An 11,320-nucleotide genomic window follows, 5' to 3' on the forward strand; every position below is an offset into this window, starting at 1 on the left:
CCGGCGTCAGGTAAAGACCCTGAGAGGCCCCCTCGCCCCTCACGGCCCCCATGGTTACTGTCAAGGGCAAGGGGCCGAGGATGGCCGGCAGAGCCGCCCAGACCAGAAGAGGCCTCTTGGCACCCAGCCAGAGCTCCCCCACCCCCACACAGCTGCCTGTGTCTCCCAGGGCCCAAGTGGACAGAGGGTCAGAGACTAGGTCACAGCTGCAGTGACACGGTGCCAGGCCCTGGCCAGGTCTCGTCCAGGCATCTACTGTCAGTTCGCCTCCAGGGACGGGCAGTAAGCAGGGAAACCCAGGCCCAGGTACAGAGTGGGTTCAGGGCCTGGACCCCCAACGCTGAATGGGACGGGGTGAGGCAGGACCCCGCCGTGTCTCGCCAGGTGGTGGGAGGACCACCTGTATCCGGATCAGCTTCCGAGGGTGATCCTGGGACCTGCAGATTCTCGCCCTTGAATGTCAGCACCCCAGCCCACTGAGTCAGGATCTCCGAGGTCCGTGCCCCCCTGGTCTTAAATGCCTTCACCCTTGGCCTGTGGACAGCAAGAGGCAACGCCGGGGCAGGGGCTGGGGTGGGCATCCTCGTGACACGCCCCGTCCCCCACGAGTGGAAGAACACTGCTGTGGAATTTTCCGTGACCCTCAAAGTCTGTCCAGAGGGAGGCTCTGGCAGATATGCCAGTCCCGGGCTCACAGTGCTGCTCGTTGGTGCCTGTTCTATTTCTGCTCCAGGCCTAAATGAGATCACCCACCCGGTGTCACCTGAGGTGAGCCCAGTTAGAGAGCTTGGCGGCCCAGTGGCCCAGCTGCCAGGCTCCAGGCCTGGGGAAGGCTGTGAAACCTGGATTGGGGCAGCCTAGGGTGACTGACTGCCAGTTGAAACAGAAATATTTGCCAAGGCACGGGACCTCCAGTGCCAAAACCAGAAGTCCCAGGCAGGCCAGGAGGAGTTGGTCCCCAAGGACAGATCCTGGTGGGCCTGCTCTGTGGGGGCAGTTCCTGGCTGACTTGGCTGCTGGCTGCCCTGAAGGGGAGGAAGGCTGGGGTGCTCCTGGTAGTCATGGAAGCCCACTCCTCAAAACACGCTGTCTGAGCCGTGGGGCCAGGCAGGCCCCCCAAGCCCCCAGGCCGGGACCTCCCAGGTATCTGCGACTGCTGCCCAGGACACGGGCCATCGCAGAAGCGGCACCCTCTGCTCGAGCACCTACTGCGACGCCACACTGAGCTGGACGCTTGGCACCTGCTCCTGTTCTACCACCTGACACCTAGCAAGCCATTGCGGATACCCTGGTGGCTCTGCATCCGCGATGTCCGAGCCCCACACCACCCCATGAGGTAGAGTTGAGTCTGCAAGGACAGAGGACAAAGCCAAGGTGGCGAGAAATCAGGTGCTTTGTCTGAGGCAGTGGTTCTCAGTGGGGGCAATTTTGACCCCCGGGGCATTTGACAATATCTGGAGACATGTTTGAGTCGCGACCAGGGGCTGCCGCCGGTGGGTAGAAGTCAGAGGAGTTGCTGAACATCTTACAGAGCACGGGACAGTCCCCACTACAGAGGATGCCCTTAGATGTCATTAGTACCCGGTGCAGAAACCCTGGTCCCAGGTCCATAGTCCTCCAGGCAGAGTCGGGGTCGGAACCCCAAGCCCTCAGCCACTTTGCTCTGCCATCGGTACCCTGGCTTTTGCACCCATAAACCAGACAGCTTCGTGGCTGAGACAGGGAGGGACAGACCCAGAGCTGGCATAGGTGCAGCTGGGGGTCCATGAGGACACCCTTCCCCGCCCTCCCTTGGCTGGTCACCCCCGCTCGCCTCCCACCGCCCTGCCCTGAAATCTTGGTGGGTGACCATATAACTAGTCACCCAGCAGGGAGCCTCCTGTGTGAAGGGTCACCTGCTGTGAGGAGGCAGGCACGTTAGGGGTAGTCTAGGGTTGACCCAGGTAACGAGGACACGGGCCCCTGGTCCCGGTCCAATCTCTCTTGTTCTGAGTAGGTCCACTCCCGTCTGCTCACCGAGGGGTCTGCACATGACCTCCGCCCAGACCCACACACACAACTCCCTGTGGGCACCCCATGGGCACCTCAAACTCGGCGTGTCCAATCTGCTCCTCCCATATGCTCCTGTCCGTGAGACAGGCACCCACCCTCCCAGATGCGGGGCGGGGGCCAATCGATACAACGATGAGAGGTAGGTCAACACGTGTCACAGTAACGTCTGCACCTCCCCGCCCACATCCTGGCGGTCACCGCCCCCGTCGTGCCTGCCTCTTGACCACCTTCTCCACCTCTGGTGTCACGGCCACTCTGGGGCAGCCTCATTGCCTGCGTGGGTGGCCACAGCAGGAAGCAGTGTTAATTGCGGTCGAACACACATCACACGGAATTTACCATCCTAATCACTGAAAGCGTACGATCCAGCGACATTCGGTGCATTCGCGATGTCGTGAGACCTTCACTGCCGTTTAGGAGCAGAGCGCTGCCAACGCCCCGGCCACGCGCATCAGCTGTCACCCCCCAGCCCCTCCCCCCGCCCCCGGCAGCCACGGCTCTGCTTTCCGTCCCTGTGGCTTTGCCTTTTCTGGACATTTCGCATCAGTGGAATCGTATACTTTGCGGTCTTTGTGTCTGGCTTCTTCCTCCTGGCAACATGTTTCCAACATCCATCCGCGTTGTATTCGCACGCCATTCCTTTGCACGGCTGCAGAATAATATTCCGTGATACGGTGCGCCACATTCTGCTTATCCGTCATCTACTGATGAACATTTGGGTTGTCCCCACCTTTTGGCAATCGTGAATAATGCTGCTCCGAACATGAGTACCAGTACCTGTTTCAGTTCAATCGCCAGGTGGTACGGGAACGCCACGTTTCGCGTTCCCACCAGCCGCGTGTGAGGGTCCCGATCTCTCCGTATCCACGCCATCGCTTGTGATTTTCCATTCAAAAAATTATAGCGTCCTCATGGGTGTGAAGCAGCATTTCGTGGTGGCTTTGATTTACATTTCAACTAATGACCATTTGTAAATGGAGCTTGTTGGCCATTTGTAAATTTGCTTTGGAGAAATGTCGATATCAGCTTAATAATCGTCTGCCCCCGATTCTTTATACGGTGGCTGTTTCAGGCTGCGGTCCCGCTGTGATTGACATGGTTTTGTGGAAGTGTTTCCACAGAGTTTGGCATCAACCACTGGGGCTGGAGCTTTCTGGGGACCTGGCCCAACACAGCTGCCCATCCGTGTGCCTCCCAGGGGCGGACGTCACCAATCAATCATGGAGCTTTATCCACTGGGTGCCGTTGGATAGGCAGTTGGACGAGGTGTCTGCCCTGGATGAGTTTACTCAGGAGAAGGAAAAGAAGCGAATGGACCTAGGTTTTCAGGTGCCAAAGTAGAAATCTACTCTGGGGACAGCGGGCTCCGAAAAGGGTGGGGTTCGTTGTTGTACCCAAAGGGGACACAGAGGCAGCTATTGGGACTTGGGGTGGGGGGCTAGTAAGTAATACCCCTCCGACATTCAGAACCAAGCCAGAGACAAGGCACAGAAGTCAAACACAGATCAAATCGTCAGTTTTATTGCTGGTAAAGCTAGGGCGACCCATCATGAGCTATGCCTTCACGCCCACCAGGCTTAATCTAGACTCTCCCCCACCCCGCCCTCACCTGGGACAATGGCTTCTATGTGGCAACTGCCTGCTCCAGCTTCCCAGTGAACTCAGCGCCCTGGACTTTGAGCCCGGGCTTCTGGGCCTGGTACCAGGGATCTGTTTCTGGCTCCTGGCCCAGCTGAATCCACCTGCGTGGTGGATTCATGTCCACTATTCATGTCCACTATGTTCTCCTTGCACTTCTAGAAACTTCTCCTTTATAAATTTGAGTCTGTGCTGTTTGGGACATCTGTACTACCCCTTAAATCTAGCCTAACTCCCCGAGTTTGAGGACAGACGTCACCGACGGGCGGGGCTCTGGACGCCTTGAGCCTGCGTCCAGGCTTTGCTGTCCTGCCGAGCGTTCTATATTTTGGATTAGAATGAGTTGCCAAAATTCAAAACTCACAAGGGTTTCTGGCTTCTCTTGAAAGATCTAACGGTCTGACAAGGGGCCATGATCCTACACTAGGGCCGAAAGGCTTTGTCACCTGCTGACAAGCGGGTACTGTCTGGTCTGCCCCAGGCCCTGCCACGCTCTAACGTTGTCCCAGTCAGTGTTTCTGTGCGCGGCCCCTGATTTCAACTCAACTTCGTCTCAGGTTATAATTGTCCCATTGACTTTCCTGTGCTGGCATTTTTATTCATTCATTCATTCATTCAGCAATTATTTATTGACGACCTATACTTTGCCAGGCTCCGTAATGGCACAAAGAACACAAACGTAAAAATGACAAGGCCCCTGGCCTCGCAGACCTTCCAGCCTGTATCTGTCACCTCTAACCCCCCTTCGCAGCCTCCCCACCCGCTTTTTGCTCCGGCAGCTGCAGCCCTCAGCGGCCCTCAGGTCTAATCTACAACGCCAGGCTCAGCTGTCTTTCTGCCCCCAGGCCCCTCTGACACCTGGCACGTGGCTTGTCAAGAAATAAGGCCAGACTCTTGCAAGTGCAAAACCCTGGAAGTGCAGTAGACTTAACACCCTGGGGTGGGGTCGAGGAGGGGAGCCTGAGGAGGAAACTGGGGTGGCTGGTCCTGAGGCTCAGTCCACAGGACCCCTGGGACCCCACGGGTGGAGCACCGGTCACGTGGGGGCCTGGCCAGGGTGGGACGGAGACATCATCAGAAGTACCTCTCAGGTGTGATGATGGTGGAGAAGGCAATAATTAGGAGGGTCCAGAAAGGTGTCACTGACTTGTCATCCTTCCTGCAGGGTCTCAGGCCACAGAGCAGGCGGCCACCAGCGGCCTTGGCCGGGGAGGCCGGGGAGGGAAAAGGGTGCGGATTCACCCCGCCTCGCCCTTCCCTCGACTTTGTCCTCGGAGCAGCCTTTGTAAGCAGTATACCTTTGAACTCTGTGTTTTAATCTACCGCAAACCCTTTGTGTAACTGACACGGGACCAAAGTCCATGTGCCCGATGCTTCGAAAGGCCGAAACTCAAAACGTCAGAGTTTGGAGCAAGGAAAGTTTTACTGATGGGGAAGGTGGGAGACCTAATCCTCAGGTCCATCTTAAGAAAGTACAGAGTTCAGGCTTCTTTTATTTCAAGGGGAGGGGGAGTGGGAGAAGCAAGGGCGACGGATGACCGTGGACGTCCGGGCACCAACAGGGTCCCCGGAAGAGTGTACTCAGGCCATTGGCCCTAGCTGATGAGAGTCCGGTCACCAGGTCCTCGCAGATCTTTAATAAACAACACTCACTTCCCTTACCTCCTGGGGGAGGCAGTTTTCTGGTGAGGGTCTGGTTTGTAAACCTCAAGCCACGAGCAGGATTCCTGTAATGACTGACATGTCTACGTGTCAAGAAGCCATTAGCAAGAAGCCATTAGCCTGAAGGCCGTGGGAACGAAGCGGGCTGGGGCGAGACGGAGTCGGGGGTCGGGGGATGGCCTGTTGCGTAATCTTGGTAAAACAACGCAGTTACCATGGGGACACGTATATATTACAGACACAGAAACACTGGGGGTCCTGCGTGAAGCCCGTCGATCATGCCACGTTCCAGCGTGATCAATGAGCCTTAAACGAACAAGCACAGAAACGCCCACGGCGACATCAGGGTGGCGATAAATGCTTTCCAAATAAAAAGGGGGAGCGGTGGAGAGCGATTAGGGGAGGGGGCGGGTGGGAAAGTCGCTCTCATTCGAGCGGAGACGGGAGCGAAGGGAGATCCAGCCTATAGGGGTCGCAGATGAAATGTTTCGAGGAAGCGGCACGTTCAAGTGTCCGGCGGTGAGGTCACGCCTGGCTGTTCAGAAAACACCAAGGACCCAGGTTGGGCTGCTGACCACAGCCAGGAGCCGCGAGGAGGGAGGCAGCCGGGGAGAGCCCCGGGCGGAGGGAGGGGTTTGGATGCAGCCCGGGTTTTCTATTTTAAAAGCGGGGCGGGGAGGTAACTGCGTTAACCAGGGGCGGGAGGCAGGTGAGTCTGGGACGGGAGGGTGAGGGATGGGGCTGCGTTCGGAGCCTGGTGCAGAAAACCTGCCTCACACGAGCCCACGGGAACGCAGAAAACACCCCGTGGAGGCAAAAATGAACTTAAAGGTGGAGGACAAACAAACACAAGCTGTGTTCAACCCAGAAGTTCAGTAACATCAACAAGGATACAGGACTGAGTCTGAAAACAAACACAAAATCCGCCCCCTGCACCCACCAAAAAAAGAAGAAAAATCAGCGGAAACAGCGTGAACTGCGGGCTGTTCTTGGAGAGTGGCTGACACCCGCTCCTGGGAGACGAAGACGAGCTGCACTAAGGCTGCTGGGCAGTGACCGGGGGCCAGAGGACACCGCAGGAGGACGGGCGGGAGGACTCCAAAGAAAATAAGGGACGAGCTGGAAGCTGCTCCCTCCTGGGCTGTGCAGACAGAGGATGAGAACCAGGGGCAGAAAGCGACGGAACTCGAACTTGGACCCTGGAGCGCTGCTGACGGGAATCGGGGGACCCGGAGCAGTTCTCTCCACCCCCTTTACAGATGGGGAAACCGAGGCCAGAGGGGGCGGCAGCCTCTGGAGAACACGGGTGCAGCTATTCCCACAACTCGTGTTCACGGAGCGCTCCTGTGTGCCAGGGCCGGACAGGGCCGGGACCCAAGCCCGGGACAAGGACTCCTGAACGAGGCTCACCGTGGGCACAGGTGATCCGGTGGGCCCAGAAACGGGGTTTACCGAGGGCCTTGGCTCCGAGTACTCCTAGTGGAGGGTCCGGCCTGGCCCAGGGCTGGGAAAGGGCGTCGAGTCGAGGTCTGGAGGAACTGGGGGACACTGGAAGTGCGGGGCGCCCTGAGGCCATGATTACACTCCCAGTGGAAGAAGGCATCTCACAATTTGCAGACCTCAGCCGGGAAACGGGGTTTGGGGCCGCCATGCCCCGTGTCGATTGATCTCTGCTGTCAGGTGGGACCCAGTTCACAGCATTCTTTGGCGGCAAAGCTGATTGTCCCCGTTTCACAGACGAGGGACTTGAGGCTCAGGGGCCAGTCTGCTGCTAGAGCGGGGTTCGAGCCTGCTTGATCTGAGACAAAACAGACATACGTCATGTTCACAGACGGACCTCACACCAGCAACCGGGGACGCTAAGATCTCTTTTGGATGTAAAAATGGCCAAGAAATCCTCAAACAGCCAAATAGAAAGGGAAACAAAAACCCCTTACGCCCTTTCTCGGATGCCCCGACATCCCAGGCCTCCCCCCGAAGCTGGTTTACATGGTGACAGGGCTGAGCGGATGCTGTCCCCATGTGGGTCATTTGCTTGCCAGGCTGCCATTGCCCTGCTGAAGGTGACAGGGGACTTTCCCAGACAATCCAGGTCCAGAGAACTTGACATCTCGCGTATAATCTGCAAAACGCCTCTAGCAGGAAGCCGTGGTCATGACTTCATCCAGGCCTGTTAGATGGGTAACTGACGAAACGCACTGGGAGACAAAGGGCTTCCGACAAGACTCCTGGGACAGCTGATCTTCCCGCTTCTGCTCAGCAGCCCCGACGGGCGGCAGGTGGACATCTCCTCCTCCAGAGCGGAGGGCAGAGGGCGGCATTGCTGCTGGCCAGTGTGTGGTGCCCTCCCGCCCCACCCGCAGCGTCCTGCTGTCAAGTCGTGTGGCTGACTGGGAAGACGCGAGGCAGCTGTCACCATAAACAAGGCCAGGGGCTCCCAGGACAGAGGGAAAGTAGGTCAGAGGCCATGCAAGGGTTGATGCTAGAAGGTGCTGCTGGTGCCAGGGCTCTCTGTGCGGGAGGGGCCGCTGGGCCTCTGGCATGGGTGCCCAGTGAGCGGGACACTTGTAGGTGTTGGGTGGCAGTGCCATGTGCCTAGACAAGACATCAGGGGCCAGGCAGCCCACGTGTGAGGGAGCCTGGCAGGCACAGCGCAGGGCAGCAAGCGTTGGCCACTGCTGGGGAGGACGTCCGGCTTAGACGAGCTGCCCAGACTCGGGCCGCAGCCCAAGGCTGCAGACTGGACAGGGGCCTGTCGGGGGGCCTGGCTGCTGGGCTGAGCCCACGCTTTCTGGCCAAGCAGGCAGCCAGGGCACACCCAGCCCCTGTGGAGGGCTGGGGCCGGCTGTGCGCACAGCAGACCAGGGACAGGTTGAGGCACCAGCAGTGCCCTGCAGACCGCAGGTGGGACTGAGGCCATGTGTGGCAGCCCTGCTGGAAGCCCCAGGGAGCGAGCTGCCAGGGACCCGGGGACATGGAGGGAGGGGATTGGGGTGACGGAGAAGCTGAGCAGGAGTTTCCCAGGTAGACACGGGGGAAGGGCACGTGGCCAGGGCCCAGCACAGGAAAGGTGTACCCAGCAGGGCGGAGGTGAGCGAGGTGGCCTGGAGGTCATCAGGAGAGCTGGGTCGCCGCAGCCTTTCGAAGGCTTGTGTTGGATGCTCTGTCAGAGGCCTTCGCAGCCAGCTCCGGGCACACAGCAGAGCCCGGCAGCTGCTGGAGGGCAAAGCTGCCTCCTTCCTTCCCGTGCTGTGCTCAGTCTCACGTCGGGCCTGACGCCCACCCAACCCTGTCCCCATCAGCTCGGGTGACCGAAGCACGTGTTCTGAAGACTTGGCCTTCACTTCATTTCTTCCTCCCCCTGGGCAGGAGCGTGGGATCTTGTACAGGCCAGGCCCCCTCCTTACGGAGCACAGAACTACAGGCCCCCCAGCGTGGAAGGCCACTATGTCACTTTGCTAGGATTGCAAAATACCACTGACTGAGTGGCTTAAATATCAGAAAATTGTTTCCCCGGGGCTCCAGTTCACAGAGGCTGAAAGGCCAAGGTCAAGGTGCTGGCAGACTTGGTTTTTTCCGAGGCCTCTCTCCTCGGCTTGCGGATCACCAACTTCTCGCTGCCTCTTTGAGTGCCCCTTGTCACTGCATGTCCAAATTTCCTCTTACAAGGGCACCAGTGGAACTGGATTAGGGCCCACCCACATGACCTCATTTTACCTTAATCACCTCTTAGAAGGCCCCGTCTCCAAATACAGTCCCATTCTGAGGTCCTGGGGGTTAGGGCTTCAACCTGTGAATCTTAAGGGGACACAGTCCAGCCAGTAATGGCCACTGAGAGCCCCCGGGCCTGGCCCATGCGCTTCGAGTCGCTGAGTGAAAAAGGGACGGCAAGGGGGTGGTCCTGCCCCAGGGCTTCCCGGGTGTCCTGCAGTTGGTGGCGCTGTCACCCCCACAGAGCTCCTTGAGGGCCTGGCCGGTCTGAGTCCGCTCTGGGCCCCCACCCAGGCTACAGGGCTTTGCGAGCTGATGTATGGCAGGAAAGGGTCTCTAAATGAACAGGCCAGCAGGGGCAGGAGGGGCCCAGCCCAGGGGAAGAGGCCTGGGCAGGAAGGCCGGTGCTCCCCAGACCCCGCCCGCGGGCCGTGTCCTTCCTCCTTCTTCCCACGCAGCAGAGCCGCCACCAGCCCCCGCGTGGCGCTGGCGCAAGGCTCGCAGAGAAGTTCCACATCCACATTTCTGCGCCTTCGAGCAGCCGCCCCGGGAGGGAGCGAGGGAGGGGGCGGGGCGGCGAGAGCAGGTACGCTTGCCGGGGGCGGGGCTCGGACTCCCAGCCCACCCCCCGCCCTCGCGCTCCCGGCTCCGCGCGCTCCCGGCTCCGCGCGCCCCGCCTGAAGCGGGCCGGGCTCCCAGGGAGGAGTGAAGCAGGGCGGGCAGGATCAGACCTGTACCTGTGGCTGCCCAATGCGAGGCACAGGCGAGGACGTGGACTCGCCCTCCCCCCGTCTGTAGGGAGAAGCCAAGGAGAAGCTGGGCTGGGCCGGGAGGAAGGACGGGAGGCAGGCAGCTTGGGCCCTTGGAGTCAGACCTCTGTCACTTCCGAGCCCTGTGCCTTTAGGCACTTTACTCAACCTGAGCACAGCTTCTTCATTGATAAATCTGAGACAGAGGCAAAGATCGCGATGCTTACTACGTGCAGAGACCGTTTCCAGCACCAGTTCTACACCGGGACATGTCATGGCCTCCTGGAGCTGAGAGGGGCGGGCCTGCTCTGAGGGCAGGCTGGTCGTCCATTTAGCTGGGTGGCCAGGGAAGGCTCCCAGGTCGAGCTGGGCGGGGTGATGAAGAGAATCTGGGGCACAGGGGTGATGTCTCTGCAAAGGGCTCAGAACAGCAGCTCCCTCTCTTTGGGCCTGCTCAGGAGGGAAAGGCTCAGTGGTCTGCCCTCTCCCCGCAGCTTTCTCCCAGGGCCCTAAGAGGAAGACCTCCTCCTCCAGCCAGCCTTCCCTGCCTGCAGGCCCCCTGGGCCCTAGTGGTTCCCTAGGCAGCTCACACTCCAGCATCCCCCCCGCCTCCCCTTGCAAGCTGGCCATGAGCACCTGGGCCAGGGGCTGTGGGGCTGTGGGACCCCTAGCTGCTCTCTGCAGCTCACAGCCCAGGCAGAGACACATACAGTACTCCAATGGGCAGCAAAGGGCTGAACCCTGGCGGGCTTCTGAGCCACACCTCTGCCATCTGTGACCAAGACATGCCTTCTTAGGGGAAATCTGTCCTCAGCCCGGATGTGCATGCACAGCGGAACCCCTGGACCTAGACTGCCTGGTTCAAATGTTGGCTCCATCCCTTACTGCTGAATCCCCCGTGCCTGTCTGTCCCCCTGAAGAGTGAGCATGCCACACCTGCCTCCCCGCCTGGTCCTCGGGACTCGCCTATAAGCAGAGGCCATGGCGGCTATTTCTATGCTGGGTTCTTCAGGGCCCACATCTCCCGTGGGTACCTGCCCCCCCCTCAAGCTTAATTCCGAGAGGACAGCAGGGCCAGCCCAGCTGAGGGAGGGACAGGGGATCCGAGAGGCGACCTGATGCCCAAAGGCACGCTTCCTGTAGTTGCCGCATCTAGCTTGGCGTGGGCCCCCGAGCGCCCACCCCCAGGGCGAGGCCGGTTAGGCCTGTGGCCTCCCACTACCCCCGCACGACCGCCCAGACAGCATTTCTAAGCCGCGGGAGGACCCCGCCTGTCCTTAGACCCGCCAAGGAGGCGCTACTGAGCTCCACGCAGGCGGCGACTGCGCCCGGACCCTAAGACCTGCGACGAAGGAAGCCGCCTCCTCCCGGGCCTGAGCATCCGGACGCGCCCCGGCGCGCGGCGCGACCCCAGCCCAGGCCCTTCCCCGATCGCGCGCTCCCCCCTCGTCCCCTCGTCGTCCCCGACCTCGTCCTCGTCTCCCCCAGCCCGGCCTCCTCCTCCTTCC

At 59.9% G+C, this 11,320-nt stretch overlaps 1 long non-coding RNA gene across 1 annotated transcript; it reads right to left on the bottom strand.

Moving 5' to 3' along the window:
• Nucleotides 1–5,708: 5,708 nt before the first annotated feature.
• LOC107196101 lies at nucleotides 5,709–11,299 on the bottom strand. The gene is made up of 3 exons (XR_003048148.1): nucleotides 7,342–11,299; nucleotides 6,763–7,150; nucleotides 5,709–5,887 (listed from the first exon to the last, which is right to left on the bottom strand). It is a non-coding gene; the product is annotated as an uncharacterized LOC107196101 (long non-coding RNA).
• Nucleotides 11,300–11,320: the final 21 nt, after the last annotated feature.

Source organism: Pteropus alecto, unplaced genomic scaffold (assembly GCF_000325575.1).
Source record: "Pteropus alecto unplaced genomic scaffold, ASM32557v1 scaffold118, whole genome shotgun sequence".
In the NCBI taxonomy this organism is placed as follows: Eukaryota; Metazoa; Chordata; class Mammalia; order Chiroptera; family Pteropodidae; genus Pteropus; species Pteropus alecto.